Here is a 14,908-nt window from a genome sequence, read left to right on the forward strand (position 1 = left end):
AAACTTCAAAAGCCAAAGCAAGTCACTTTCAGCAGGTGGTGAGTTCATGTTCAGAAGGAAAGGGAAACATAACAGATAACATGGGAGTGGATAAAGGATTGTTTTAGCAGAGGATGGTTTCGATCCATCGACCTCTGTGTTATGGGCCCAGCACGCTTCCGCTGCGCCACTCTGCTCTTATACACTGAACCAGTTTCAGATGAACACAGTCTATGGTTTCTTGGGTTTGCTTATCAGTTAAATCAACTGGACTTGGAGGAAAAGATTGGCAAATGTGAAGCAATGTGCCTCAATGGGAAGGTGCACAGTGTTACCTTGTTTGAAAACGAGACTGGAGAGAAAGTACCTCCTGCACGCTTCATTGGACATTCCTAATGCTGCAGAGCTTAGCTGGCTGTTGCGATCAACAAGAGATCTTCTTATAGTAGATCAGCTGCAAGTAGCCAATACATTCAACTGTAGTCTTTTGGCAGTGGTGGGATTTGAACCCACGCCACCTAAGAGACTGGAGCCTTAATCCAGCGCCTTTGACCACTCGGCCACACTACCGTTAGGAACTAGTTTTTACCAAAACGAACCGGAGGCGTTCCGATGTATATTCCACTTTGATGACAATTGGACAATCAAATCGAAGACACATACGGAAGAACATTCAAAACTTCAAACACATACCCTGTGGGGGTATAAAGCAATTACTCAAGGTCAAAAGACCACAAAACTATCAGCCAAGTTAAGGGCTTCAACTCTTGGGTCTATTCTGTAACATTTTCAACTTCAAAAGCCAAAGCAAGTCACTTTCAGCAGGTGGTGAGTTCATGTTCAGAAGGAAAGGGAAACATAACAGATAACATGGGAGTGGATAAAGGATTCCTTTAGCAGAGGATGGTTTCGATCCATCGACCTCTGGGTTATGGGCCCAGCACGCTTCCGCTGCGCCACTCTGCTCTTATACACTGAACCAGTTTCAGATGAAGACAGTCTATGGTTTCTTGGGTTTGGTTATCAGTTACAATAACTGGACATGGAGGAAAATATTGGCAAATGTGAAGCAATGTTCCTCAATCGGAAGGTGCACAGTGTTACCTTGTTTGAAAACGAGACTGGAGAGAAACTACCTCCTGCACGCTTCATTGGACATTCCTTATGCTACATAGCTTAGCTGGCTGTTGCAGTTTTGAATAACAAGAGATCTTATTATAGTTGATCAGCTGCAAGTAGCCAATACATTCACCTGACAGTCTTTTGGCAGTGGTGGGATTTGAACCCACGCCTCCTAAGAGACTGGAGCCTTAATCCAGCACCCTTGACCACTCGGCCACTCTACCGTTAGGAACTAGTTTTTACCAAAACGAAGCGGAGGCGTTCAGATGTATGTTCCACTTTGAAGACAATTGGACAATCGAATCGAAGACACATACGAAAGAACATTCAAAACTTCAAACACATAGCCAGTGGGGGTATAAAGCAATTACTCAAGGTCAAAAGACCACAAAACTATCAGCCAAGTTAAGGGCTTCAACTCTTAGGTCTATTCTGTCACATTTTCAACTTCAAAAGCCAAAGCAAGTCACTTTCAGCAGGTGGGGAGTTCATGTTCAGAAGGAAAGGGAAACATAACAGATAACATGGGAGTGGATAAAGGATTCCTTTAGCAGAGGATGGTTTCGATCCAACAACCTCTGGGTTATGGGCCCAGCACGCTTCCGGTGCGCCACTCTGCTCTTATACACTAAACCAGTTTCAGATGAAGACAGTCTATGGTTTCTTGGGTTTGGTTATCAGTTACATTAACTGGACATGGAGGAAAATATTGGCAAATGTGAAGCAATGTTCCTCAATCGGAAGGTGCACAGTGTTACCTTGTTTGAAAACGAGACTGGAGAGAAACTACCTCCTGCACGAATCATTGGAAATTCCTTATGCTACAGAGCTTAGCTTCTTGTTATAGTTTTGAACAACAAAATATCTTCTTATAGTAGATCAGCTGCAAGTAGCCAATACATTCAACTGACAGTCTTTTGGCAGTGGTGGGATTTGAACCCACGCCTCCTAAGAGACTGGAGCCTTAATCCAGCGCCTTTGACCACTCGGCCACACTACCGTTGGGAACTAGTTTTTACCAAAACAAACCGGAGGCGTTCAGATGTATATTCCACTTTGATGACAATTGGACAATCAAATCGAAGACACATACGGAAGAACATTGGAAACTTCAAACACATACCCTGCGGGGGTATAAAGCAATTACTCAAGGTCAAAAGACCACAAAACTATCAGCCAAGTTAAGGGCTTCAAATCTTGGGTCTATTCTGTCACATTTTCAACTTCAAAAGCCAAAGCAAGTCACTTTCAGCAGGTGGGGAGTTCATGTTCAGAAGGAAAGGGAAACATAACAGATAACATGGGAGTGGATAAAGGATTCCTTTAGCAGAGGATGGTTTCGATCCAACAACCTCTGGGTTATGGGCCCAGCACGCTTCCGGTGCGCCACTCTGGTCTTATACACTAAACCAGTTTCAGATGAAGACAGTCTATGGTTTCTTGGGTTTGGTTATCAGTTACATTAACTGGACATGGAGGAAAATATTGGCAAATGTGAAGCAATGTTCCTCAATCGGAAGGTGCACAGTGTTACCTTGTTTGAAAACGAGACTGGAGAGAAACTACCTCCTGCACGAATCATTGGAAATTCCTTATGCTACAGAGCTTAGCTTCTTGTTATAGTTTTGAACAACAAAATATCTTCTTATAGTAGATCAGCTGCAAGTAGCCAATACATTCAACTGACAATCTTTTGGCAGTGGTGGGATTTGAACCCACGCCTCCTAAGAGACTGGAGCCTTAATCCAGCGCCTTTGACCACTCGGCCACACTACCGTTGGGAACTAGTTTTTACCAAAACAAACCGGAGGCGTTCAGATGTATATTCCACTTTGATGACAATTGGACAATCAAATCGAAGACACATACGGAAGAACATTGGAAACTTCAAACACATACCCTGCGGGGGTATAAAGCAATTACTCAAGGTCAAAAGACCACAAAACTATCAGCCAAGTTAAGGGCTTCAAATCTTGGGTCTATTCTGTCACATTTTCAACTTCAAAAGCCAAAGCAAGTCACTTTCAGCAGGTGGTGAGTTCATGTTCAGAAGGAAAGGGAAACATAACAGATAACATGGGAGTGGATAAAGGATTGTTTTAGCAGAGGATGGTTTCGATCCATCAACCTCTGGGTTATGGGCCCAGCACGCTTATGCTGCGCCACTCTGCTCTTATACACTGAACCAGTTTCAGATGAACACAGTCTATGGTTTCTTGGGTTTGCTTATCAGTTAAATCAACTGGACTTGGAGGAAAAGATTGGCAAATGTGAAGCAATGTGCCTCAATGGGAAGGTGCACAGTGTTACCTTGTTTGAAAACGAGACTGGAGAGAAACTACCTCCTGCACGCTTCATTGGACATTCCTTACGCTACAGAGCTTAGCTTCTTGTTATAGTTTTGAACAACAACATATCTTCTTATAGTAGATCAGCTGCAAGTAGCCAATACATTCAACTGACAGTCTTTTGGCAGTGGTGTGATTTGAACCCACGCCTCCTAAGAGACTGGAGACTAAATCCAGCGCCTTTGACCACTCGGCCACACTACCATTAGGAACTAGTTTTTACCAAAACGTACGGGCCCGTTCAGATGTATATTCCACTTTGATGACAATTGGACAATCAAATCGAAGACACATACGAAAGAACATTCAAAACTTCAAACACATAGCCAGTGGGGGTATAAAGCAATTACTCAAGATCAAAAGACCACAAAACTATCAGCCAAGTTAAGGGCTTCAACTGTTGGGTCTATTCTGTCAAATTTTCAATTTCAAAAGCCAAAGCAAGTCACTTTCAGCAGGAGGTGAGTTCATGTTCAGAAGGAAAGGGAAACATAACAGATAACATGGGAGTGGATAAAGGATTGTTTTAGCAGAGGATGGTTTCGATCCATCGACCTCTGGGTTATGGGCCCAGCACGCTTCCGCTGCGCCACTCTGCTCTTATACATTGAACAAGTTTCAGATGAACACAGTCTATGGTTTCATGGGTTTGCTTATCAGTTAAATCAACTGGACTTGGAGAGAAAACTACCTCCTGCACGCTTCATTGGACATTCCTTATGCTACAGAGCTTAGCTTCTTGTTATAGTTTTGAACAACAAGAGATCTTCTTATAGTAGATCAGCTGCAAGTAGCCTATACATTCAACTGACAGTCTTTTGGCAGTGGTGGGATTTGAACCCACGCCTCCTAAGAGACTGGAGCCTTAATCCAGCGCCTTTGACCACTCGGCCACACTACCGTTAGGATCTAGTTCTTACCAAAACGAACCTTAGGTGTTCAGATGTATGTTCCACTTTGAAGACAATTGGACAATCGAATCGAAGACACATACGAAAGAACATTCAAAACTTCAAACACATAGCCAGTGGGGGTATAAAGCAATTACTCAAGATCAAAAGACCACAAAACTATCAGCCAAGTTAAGGGCTTCAACTGCTGGGTCTATTCTGTCAAATTTTCAATTTCAAAAGCCAAAGCAAGTCACTTTCAGCAGGAGGTGAGTTCATGTTCAGAAGGAAAGGGAAACATAACAGATAACATGGGAGTGGATAAAGGATTCCTTTAGCAGAGGATGGTTTCGATCCATCGACCTCTGGATTATGGGCCCAGCACGCTTCCGCTGTGCCACTCTGCTCTTATACACTGAACCAGTTTCAGATGAACACAGTCTATGGTGTCATGGGTTTGCTTATCAGTTAAATCAACTGGACGTGGAGGAAAAGATTGGCAGATGTGAAGCAATGTTCCTCAATGGTAAGGTGCACAGTGTTACCTTGTTTGAAAAGGAGACTGGAGAGAAACTACCTCCTGCACGCTTCATTGGACATTCCTTATGGTACAGAGCTTAGCTTCTTGTTATAGTTTTGAACAACAAGAGATCTTCTTATAGTAGATCAGCTGCAAGTAGCCAATACATTCAACGGACAGTCTTTTGGCAGTGGTGGGATTTGAACCCACGCCTCCTAAGAGACTGGAGCCTTAATCCAGCGCCTTTGACCACTCGGCCACACTACCGTTGGGAACTAGTTTTGACCAAAACAAACCGGAGGCGTTCAGATGTATATTCCACTTTGATGACAATTGGACAATCAAATCGAAGACACATACGGAAGAACATTGGAAACTTCAAACACATACCCTGCGGGGGTATAAAGCAATTACTCAAGGTCAAAAGACCACAAAACTATCAGCCAAGTTAATGGCTTCAAATCTTGGGTCTATTATGTCACATTTTCAACTTCAAAAGCCAAAGCAAGTCACTTTCAGCAGGTGGTGAGTTCATGTTCAGAAGGAAAGGGAAACATAACAGATAACATGGGAGTGGATAAAGGATTGTTTTAGCAGAGGATGGTTTCGATCCATCGACCTCTGGGTTATGGGCCCAGCACGCTTCCGCTGCGCCACTCTGCTCTTATACATTGGACAAGTTTCAAATGAAGACAGTCTATGGTTTCATGGGTTTGGTTCTCAGTTAAATCAATTGGACTTGGAGGAAAAGATTGGCAAATGTGAAGCAATGTGCCTCAAAGGGAAGGTGCACAGTGTTACCTTGTTTGAAAACTAGACTGGAGAAAAACTACCTCCTGCACGCTTCATTTAACATTCCTTATTCTACAGAGCTTAGCTGGCTGTTGTAGTTTTGAATAACAAAAGATCTTCTTATAGTAGATCAGCTGCAAGTAGCCAATACATTCAACTGACAGTCTTTTGGCAGAGGTGGGATTTGAACCCACGCCTCCTAAGAGACTGGAGCCTTAATCCAGGGCCTTTGACCACTCGGCCACACTACCGTAGGAACTACTTCTTACCAAAACGAAGCTTACGCGTTCAAATGTATGTTCCACTTTGAAGACAATTGGACAATCGAATCGAAGACACATACGAAAGAACATTCAAAACTTCAAACACATAGCCAGTGGGGGTATAAAGCAATTACTCAAGATCAAAAGACCACAAAACTATCAGCCAAGTTAAGGGATTCAACTGTTGGGTCTATTCTGTCAAATTTTCAATTTCAAAAGCCAAAGCAAGTCACTTTCAGCAGGAGGTGAGTTCATGTTCAGAAGGAAAGGGAAACATAACAGATAACATGGGAGTGGATAAAGGATTGTTTTAGCAGAGGATGGTTTCGATCCATCGACCTCTGGGTTATGGGCCCAGCACGCTTCCGCTGCGCCACTCTGCTCTTATACACTGAACCAGTTTCAGATGAACACAGTCTATGGTTTCTTGGGTTTGCTTATCAATTAAATCAACTGGACTTGGAGAAAAAGATTGGCAAATGTGAAGCAATGTTCCTCAATGGGAAGGCTGCACAGTGTTACCTTGTTTGAAAACGAGACTGGAGAGAAACTACCTCCTGCACGAATCATTGGACATTCCTTATGCTACAGAGCTTAGCTGGCTCTTGCAGTTTTGAACAACAAGAGATCTTCTTATAGTAGATCAGCTGCAAGTAGGCAATACATTCAACTGAAACTCCATTGGCAGTGGTGGGATTTGAACCCACGCCTCCTGAGAGACTGGAGCCTTAATCCAGCGCCTCTGACCACTCGGCCACACTACCGTTAGGAACTAGTTTTTACCAAAACGAACCGGAGGCGTTCAGATGTATGTTCCACTTTGAAGACAATTGGACAATCGAATCGAAGACACATACGAAAGAACATTCAAAACTTCAAACACATAGCCAGTGGGGTATAAAGCAATTACTCAAGATCAAAAGACCACAAAACTATCAGCCAAGTTAAGGGCTTCAACTGTTGGGTCTATTCTGTCAAATTTTCAATTTCAAAAGCCAAAGCAAGTCACTTTCAGCAGGAGGTGAGTTCATGTTCAGAAGGAAAGGGAAACATAACAGATAACATGGGAGTGGATAAAGGATTGTTTTAGCAGAGGATGGTTTCGATCCATCGACCTCTGGGTTATGGGCCCAGCACGCTTCCGCTGCGCCACTCTGCTCTTATACACTGAACCAGTTTCAGATGAACACAGTCTATGGTTTCTTGGGTTTGCTTATCAATTAAATCAACTGGACTTGGAGAAAAAGATTGGCAAATGTGAAGCAATGTTCCTCAATGGGAAGGCTGCACAGTGTTACCTTGTTTGAAAACGAGACTGGAGAGAAACTACCTCCTGCACGAATCATTGGACATTCCTTATGCTACAGAGCTTAGCTGGCTCTTGCAGTTTTGAACAACAAGAGATCTTCTTATAGTAGATCAGCTGCAAGTAGGCAATACATTCAACTGAAACTCCATTGGCAGTGGTGGGATTTGAACCCACGCCTCCTGAGAGACTGGAGCCTTAATCCAGCGCCTCTGACCACTCGGCCACACTACCGTTAGGAACTAGTTTTTACCAAAACGAACCGGAGGCGTTCAGATGTATGTTCCACTTTGAAGACAATTGGACAATCGAATCGAAGACACATACGAAAGAACATTCAAAACTTCAAACACATAGCCAGTGGGGTATAAAGCAATTACTCAAGATCAAAAGACCACAAAACTATCAGCCAAGTTAAGGGCTTCAACTGTTGGGTCTATTCTGTCAAATTTTCAATTTCAAAAGCCAAAGCAAGTCACTTTCAGCAGGAGGTGAGTTCATGTTCAGAAGGAAAGGGAAACATAACAGATAACATGGGAGTGGATAAAGGATTGTTTTAGCAGAGGATGGTTTCGATCCATCGACCTCTGGGTTATGGGCCCAGCACGCTTCCTCTGCACCACTCTGCTCTTATACATTGGACAAGTTTCAAATGAAGACAGTCTATGGTTTCATGGGTTTGCTTATCAGTTAAATCAACTGGACTTGGAGGAAAAGATTGGCAAATGTGAAGCAATGTGCCTCAATGGGAAGGTGCACAGTGTTACCTTGTTTGAAAACGAGACTGGAGAGAAACTACCTCCTGCACGCTTCATTGGACATTCCTTACGCTACAGAGCTTAGCTTCTTGTTATAGTTTTGAACAACAAGATATCTTCTTATAGTAGATCAGCTGCAAGTAGCCAATACATTCAGCTGACAGTACAATACATTCAACTGTCAGCTGAATGTATTGGCTACTTGACAGTACAATACATTCAACTGTCAGCTGAATGTATTGGCTACTTGCAGCTGATCTACTATAAGAAGATATCTTGTTGTTCAAAACTATAACAAGAAGCTAAGCTCTGTAGCGTAAGGAATGTCCAATGAAGCGTGCAGGAGGTAGATTCTCTCCAGTCTCGTTTTCAAACAAGGTAACACTGTGCACCTTCCCATTGAGGCACATTGCTTCACATTTGCCAATCTTTTCCTCCAAGTCCAGTTGATTTAACTGATAAGCAAACCCATGAAACCATAGACTGTCTTCATTTGAAACTTGTCCAATGTATAAGAGCAGAGTGGTGCAGAGGAAGCGTGCTGGGCCCATAACCCAGAGGTCGATGGATCGAAACCATCCTCTGCTAAAACAATCCTTTATCCACTCCCATGTTATCTGTTATGTTTCCCTTTCCTTCTGAACATGAACTCACCTCCTGCTGAAAGTGACTTGCTTTGGCTTTTGAAATTGAAAATTTGACAGAATAGACCCAACAGTTGAAGCCCTTAACTTGGCTGATAGTTTTGTGGTCTTTTGATCTTGAGTAATTGCTTTATACCCCACTGGCTATGTGTTTGAAGTTTTGAATGTTCTTTCGTATGTGTCTTCGATTCGATTGTCCAATTGTCTTCAAAGTGGAACATACATCTGAACGCCTCCGGTTCGTTTTGGTAAAAACTAGTTCCTAACGGTAGTGTGGCCGAGTGGTCAGAGGCGCTGGATTAAGGCTCCAGTCTCTCAGGCGGCGTGGGTTCAAATCCCACCACTGCCAATGGAGTTTCAGTTGAATGTATTGCCTACTTGCAGCTGATCTACTATAAGAAGATCTCTTGTTGTTCAAAACTGCAAGAGCCAGCTAAGCTCTGTAGCATAAGGAATGTCCAATGATTCGTGCAGGAGGTAGTTTCTCTCCAGTCTCGTTTTCAAACAAGGTAACACTGTGCAGCCTTCCCATTGAGGAACATTGCTTCACATTTGCCAATCTTTTTCTCCAAGTCCAGTTGATTTAATTGATAAGCAAACCCAAGAAACCATAGACTGTGTTCATCTGAAACTGGTTCAGTGTATAAGAGCAGAGTGGCGCAGCGGAAGCGTGCTGGGCCCATAACCCAGAGGTCGATGGATCGAAACCATCCTCTGCTAAAACAATCCTTTATCCACTCCCATGTTATCTGTTATGTTTCCCTTTCCTTCTGAACATGAACTCACCTCCTGCTGAAAGTGACTTGCTTTGGCTTTTGAAATTGAAAATTTGACAGAATAGACCCAACAGTTGAAGCCCTTAACTTGGCTGATAGTTTTGTGGTCTTTTGATCTTGAGTAATTGCTTTATACCCCACTGGCTATGTGCACAGTGTTACCTTTTTTGAAAACGAGACTGGAGAGAAACTACCTCCTGCACGCTTCATTGGACATTCCTTATGCTACAGAGCTTAGCTGTTGCAGTTTTGAACAACAAGAGTTCTTCTTATAGTAGAATAAGCTGAATGTAGCCAACACATTCAACAGACAGGATTTGAAACCTCGCCTCCTGAGAGTTTGGAGCCTTAATCCAGCATCTTTGACCACTCTGCCACACTAACTTTAAGAACTACACATTTTTCCATTTGAATATGAATTAGATACGAACACTGGGTTGTTTGGAATGAATGATGTCAGTAGGAACTCACAGCATGAGTGTATTGTGTAGAATGTCAGAGTGTAAAGAAGTCTTCTGCCTTCAAGTTGTCGTCGCTGAGACAAATGTCCTCATATTTAGCATTCATAGAAAAATTGCCTATGGCAAAGTCATTACAAAGCCAGTGGCAGAATATGTGGTGTGTGTTTGTTTATGTGTTTGTATGGTCGGGAGAGAGAGAGAGACAGAGAGAGAGAGAGAGAGAGAGAGAGAGAAAGAGAAACTGCTGTTGTTGTCCCTTAGGGTGGACACAGCAGATGGGTGAGTAACACACAGACACACACACATACAGTGAGAAACAAATTCACAGATTGTGTTTATGATGAAACTGTGATAATAAAACATCTTTAAAGGAACTTGAAGATGTGAGTGCATTACATATAAATGTGGCAGGATTTTACAGTGCAGGAATTTGTTCCAGAACATTGGCACATGGCAGGTGTAATAATGTTTAATCTTTAATAGATTCATTCATTCATTAGTTTGATTAACAGAAGTGATCTCTGATGAGACATGAATTGCATTGCATTTGACACTCTATACCACTTTAATGGAAGGCAGTGGATTGATTCACAACACATCAAGCACATCACTTCTGATAAGCAGTGACCTGCTTGGGGAGGACGAGGGCAGGCAGGGCAGAAAGCCTGCAGGGGAGATCTGTATCAGCTGGGCCATAGGTGCTCCCATTCACAAAAGCATGATACCTCCAGGCTGTACACTTCATATACAATAGCACATATCTGGATAGAAAAGTACCAGTGCTGCCATTTCATAAACCAGCATGTTTGCCCTGTCAGAGACCAAAACCCGCATGCACATGGAGGATGATATGATTGGGATGAGAGGATGCCTCTGACCGGATTTCAGTTTTCTCCACTGATCTCCTCATCATCTGGTAAACCTTTTGCGTTTTTTATTTTATTCTTTAATCTATTCTATTTCTTAATAAATCACTGCACTAAACTGCATCCTCTGGTTTTTATTTGTGTCTGCATTTGTATCTTCAATCCCGTGTCCCTGCAAATGAACAACCCCTCATTAAGTGTCCACAAAAGTCCATGAAACACATGAGGCAGGGACTCTTCCAGATTCCTCACAAGAGAGAAGGACTTAGTCATTGCAGTTCATTGTGATGTTTGTATAAATATATCTCAAAACATGGCATCTTAACTAAATTGTGTGATGACATTGTCATGCCCTCGGCCTCATCTAGTCTCTCTCTCTCTGCCAGCCCCGATCGTTTGTAAGACATTGGAAGATTCTGGATTTCCCGTTTTTGCTGTGTCCTAACTTTCTCTGTCTCCCTGCCCAGGATCAGTGACTCCAGTCTCGTATTTCTGAATGCCATTTACAATACATAGAATGAAGCAATGTAATCAGTGAACATAACCCACCTTTAAAAGTCAGAGAAATGCATATGTCAATTGAAGTAAAGATGTAAAATACTGCAAGTGAAGTACTATGAATTAAGATGATGTAGACATGCCCTTACTCACACACACACACACGCACACACACATGCGCACATACACACACACACACACACACACATCGATAAACAAGAGACCATGTTTAATTCATAGCTGCAACTGAGTATAAGACTTGATCTTGTTTGTGGGGACGGTAAAGATAACACAAAGCATGCACGTACACACACAGTCTCTCTCTCTCTGTCTGGCTCTCTCTCTCTCTCTCCCGCTCCCATAAAGACAGAAAGCACAAAATTATGCTCAAATGTAAGTTAACCATTTGCACACAGACAAAGACATTTGAATGCAGTCAAACCCATGACGAGATAGTTCTCTCCTTCTCTGGGAGCTGGTATAAAACAGCTTAGACAAAATGGGAAATTTAAGGTTTGACCGTCAGAATGCCAGAACTTCCAATATGACATAAAGATATGAGCCGCAGACTGAAACCAGCTTTAAGTGGTCCAAAGTGGCTTGAGCCCATTTAAGATAATATTGTGAGGAGGATTATTTTTGCTGTTGTCTCTGCTGCTTGTGTTTAATAATTATCTTGATATGGCTTCTATTCGTGCCAATCTTTTACTGCCATGCCATCATTATCTTCAGTGTGTCAGCTTTCATCCCTTCAGAGGCTGACTTGAGAAAATATCTCTGCACTTATTCCCTCCAGTGTTGCTGTTTTTTTTTTTAGAACAATGTGAGTAATTTACTCCAACTGTTAGCCTTAAGATCATAGTTAATCACTACTGATTTTACACCTGCAAATCACTGTACTTGTGATGGTTGGTATGAATTTCAAGTTTAATTTGGAAAAATATACACAGATGAAAATCCAGATTTTTTCCCTTTCGGGCCTTTGTCTAAACACAAAATTCAGCGGTGTGATTGTGCACCTATGTGTGTAAGGGCCAGTCATGTACAGTACACCAACACAAGGAGTGCGGGCCGCAGTACAATTGGAAGCAGGGGGATGGAGAGTGTCCTGAGGGGATGGGGGAGATTTAGGACGTACCTGTATACAGATTTCCGGCAACAACTCTGACCTTTACTACCCCAAGAATGGCAATTACCGGCAAAAGATATATTCCCTTTACTCATACATATAGTTACTATATTATTCACCCTGTTTATTCATGTCACACCTTCCAAAACACAGTCCCAAAGCACTTTAGAGTTCTCAGCACTTTATTTAGAACAACAAAATAAGGCAAGAAGTATTGAAGGAGGCCAAATGTATATAATATTATGGATATAAACAGGAATTTTAACTAATTAAAGACAACGAGTATATTTCATTTTCTCTCTTTATTTAATGACTGTGTCCATCAGCAGCTTATTTCCTCAAGAAAGAATGTCAATCTATTCCCTCCTGGAAAAACTGTGCGTATAGAAGCAACAATAAGTGTCAAACTACTTGAGAAAAAAGATCAGATATATTTCAGCAAATTCCCCAGCTCCCCTGGAGAGGAGGTGGCCATTATTGGAATTATTCCTATTGGACATGATCATAAATCCCAGTTTTCAGAGAGGCTGTGTTATCTGAGTGGAGAATTAATATCACAGTTTTTACTGTGAAAAGTCCTGCTTGTGTAAAACTCTTCTCTATCTTTTCCAACCTCCTCGACCCCCCCAGTCCCCCTCCTCCTTCCTCCCTTCTACCAAGCCACTTTGTCAACTACTTTACAAAAAAGATTGATGACATACGCTCTTCTTTTTCTGATCCCCCTTCTATAATCACACTTCCATCAACTTCATCTTTATCCCCTTCGCTCTCCTCTTTCACCCCTCTGTCTCCCAATCAAGTTCTTACCTTGGTAACCTCCGCCCGCCCAACCACCTGCCCCCTTGACCCCATCCCCTCTCACATTCTCCAGTCTATCGCTCCTGACCTTCTTCCTTTTCTCACCCATCTTATCAACACTTCCCTCTCAAATGGCTGTTTCCCTAATTCTCTGAAGGAGGCAAGAGTAAATCCTCTCCTGAAGAAACCCACCCTCGACCCGTCTGCAGTAAATAACTACAGACCTGTCTCTCGTCTTCCCTTTGTTTCCAAAACTCTAGAACGGGCAATCTTTAATCAACTCTCCTCCTATCTGAACCACAATAATCTTCTTGACCCTCACCAGTCTGGTTTCAAGGCAGGTCACTCAACTGAGACTGCCCTCCTTGCTATCTCTGAGCAACTTCACACTGCTAGAGCAGCTTCTCTCTCCTCTGTCCTTATCCTTCTAGACCTCCCTGCTGCATTTGACACGGTGAACCACCAGATCCTGATCTCATCCCTTCAGGACCTGGGTATCTCAGGCTCTGCTCTCTCCCTGCTCTCTTCCTATCTCAATGACCGCACTTATCGGGTAACTTGGAGAGGATCTGTTTCTAAACCTTGTCCTCTCACTACTGGTGTCCCTCAAGGTTCTGTCCTGGGTCCTCTCCTCTTTTCTTTGTACACCAACTCTCTCGGCTCTGTTATTCACTCGCATGGCTTTTCCTACCATAGCTATGCTGATGACACCCAACTAATCCTCTCTTTTCCTCGATCAGAAGATCAGTGGATGACCGCTCACCACCTGAAGATTAACCTTGACAAGACTGAACTACTTTTTCTTCCAGGGAAAGACTCTCCCACCCACGACCTGACTATTTACTTTGACAACTCCGTGCTAACCCCCACTCACACTGCTAGGAACCTGGGTGTGACACTCGACAGCCAACTCTCCCTTTCTGCCAACATAACTGCAACAACACGGTCCTGTAGATTCATGCTATACAACATCCGGACATCTGAAAGTTTACACATCTTCCCCAGAAAACTAAAAACACACCTCTTCCAACTGTACCTTGAATAAAATATAAAAATAAAAAAAAACTAACCACTTTTGAAACTAACACTTTGGTAGCACTAAAATGGCACTTTCCAATAGCACTTTGTAGTTTTGCTTTATTTCAAAGAAATTGTACTGTCTTGATTCTTGTTGTTCTGGGTTTGTTCCCTCGGGGTTGAATGCACTTATTGTAAGTCGCTTTGGATAAAAGCGTCAGCTAAAAGAAATGTAATGTAATGTAATGTAATGATCGCAGCCTTGTAAATGCATCTAATTGCCTGTCAAAATGTCACTGATGATCATTGGAGAGTATTTGCTGTGTTGAATTCCAGTCAGAGAGCTGAGGTCTCACACAGAGAAGGCATTTTGTTAAAAATGTTAGGTATTATATATCAGTGTGTGCGTTCATCACCATCACCTCTTCATCACGACCAGTATTCCCCCACCTCCATCCCTTTAAACAGCAGTGAAAATGGAACCTGTTGCCATAGATTTACAATTGAGACCAAGTGCCAAAGATACAGACTGTGGGGCAGGCCAGGAAAAAATACACTCATCAGCAATTTCAGTGCCGGGAGAAAGAATTAGAAATAAGCCACTGCACTGCACTGCACTTGCACAGCAACCTGTTAATGCGATGCAGAATCATTAAAGAGGAAAAAAAACACTGAATCATTAAAGAGATCATTAGAATATAATAGGTACAGTCGGGCAAGAAGACAGAAGATTTAACAACT

General features: G+C 42.5%; 9 non-coding genes across 9 annotated transcripts; all 9 read right to left on the reverse strand.

The window, feature by feature from the left end:
* Nucleotides 1-467: 467 nt before the first annotated feature.
* On the reverse strand, nt 468-549 carry trnal-aag (transfer RNA leucine (anticodon AAG)). Its single transcript has one exon. It is a non-coding gene; the product is annotated as a tRNA-Leu (tRNA).
* Nucleotides 550-2,019: 1,470 nt separating this feature from the next.
* Nucleotides 2,020-2,101, reverse strand: trnal-aag (transfer RNA leucine (anticodon AAG)). Its single transcript has one exon. It is a non-coding gene; the product is annotated as a tRNA-Leu (tRNA).
* A 694-nt stretch (nt 2,102-2,795) lies between these two features.
* Nucleotides 2,796-2,877, reverse strand: trnal-aag (transfer RNA leucine (anticodon AAG)). The gene has a single exon. It is a non-coding gene; the product is annotated as a tRNA-Leu (tRNA).
* Nucleotides 2,878-3,571: 694 nt separating this feature from the next.
* trnal-uag (transfer RNA leucine (anticodon UAG)) lies at nt 3,572-3,653 on the reverse strand. Its single transcript has one exon. It is a non-coding gene; the product is annotated as a tRNA-Leu (tRNA).
* A 615-nt stretch (nt 3,654-4,268) lies between these two features.
* trnal-aag (transfer RNA leucine (anticodon AAG)) lies at nt 4,269-4,350 on the reverse strand. The gene has a single exon. It is a non-coding gene; the product is annotated as a tRNA-Leu (tRNA).
* A 694-nt stretch (nt 4,351-5,044) lies between these two features.
* Nucleotides 5,045-5,126, reverse strand: trnal-aag (transfer RNA leucine (anticodon AAG)). The gene has a single exon. It is a non-coding gene; the product is annotated as a tRNA-Leu (tRNA).
* A 694-nt stretch (nt 5,127-5,820) lies between these two features.
* On the reverse strand, nt 5,821-5,902 carry trnal-aag (transfer RNA leucine (anticodon AAG)). The gene has a single exon. It is a non-coding gene; the product is annotated as a tRNA-Leu (tRNA).
* Nucleotides 5,903-6,596: 694 nt separating this feature from the next.
* trnal-aag (transfer RNA leucine (anticodon AAG)) lies at nt 6,597-6,678 on the reverse strand. The gene has a single exon. It is a non-coding gene; the product is annotated as a tRNA-Leu (tRNA).
* Nucleotides 6,679-7,372: 694 nt separating this feature from the next.
* trnal-aag (transfer RNA leucine (anticodon AAG)) lies at nt 7,373-7,454 on the reverse strand. Its single transcript has one exon. It is a non-coding gene; the product is annotated as a tRNA-Leu (tRNA).
* Nucleotides 7,455-14,908: the final 7,454 nt, after the last annotated feature.

Source organism: Limanda limanda, chromosome 10 (assembly GCF_963576545.1).
Source record: "Limanda limanda chromosome 10, fLimLim1.1, whole genome shotgun sequence".
In the NCBI taxonomy this organism is placed as follows: domain Eukaryota; kingdom Metazoa; phylum Chordata; class Actinopteri; order Pleuronectiformes; family Pleuronectidae; genus Limanda; species Limanda limanda.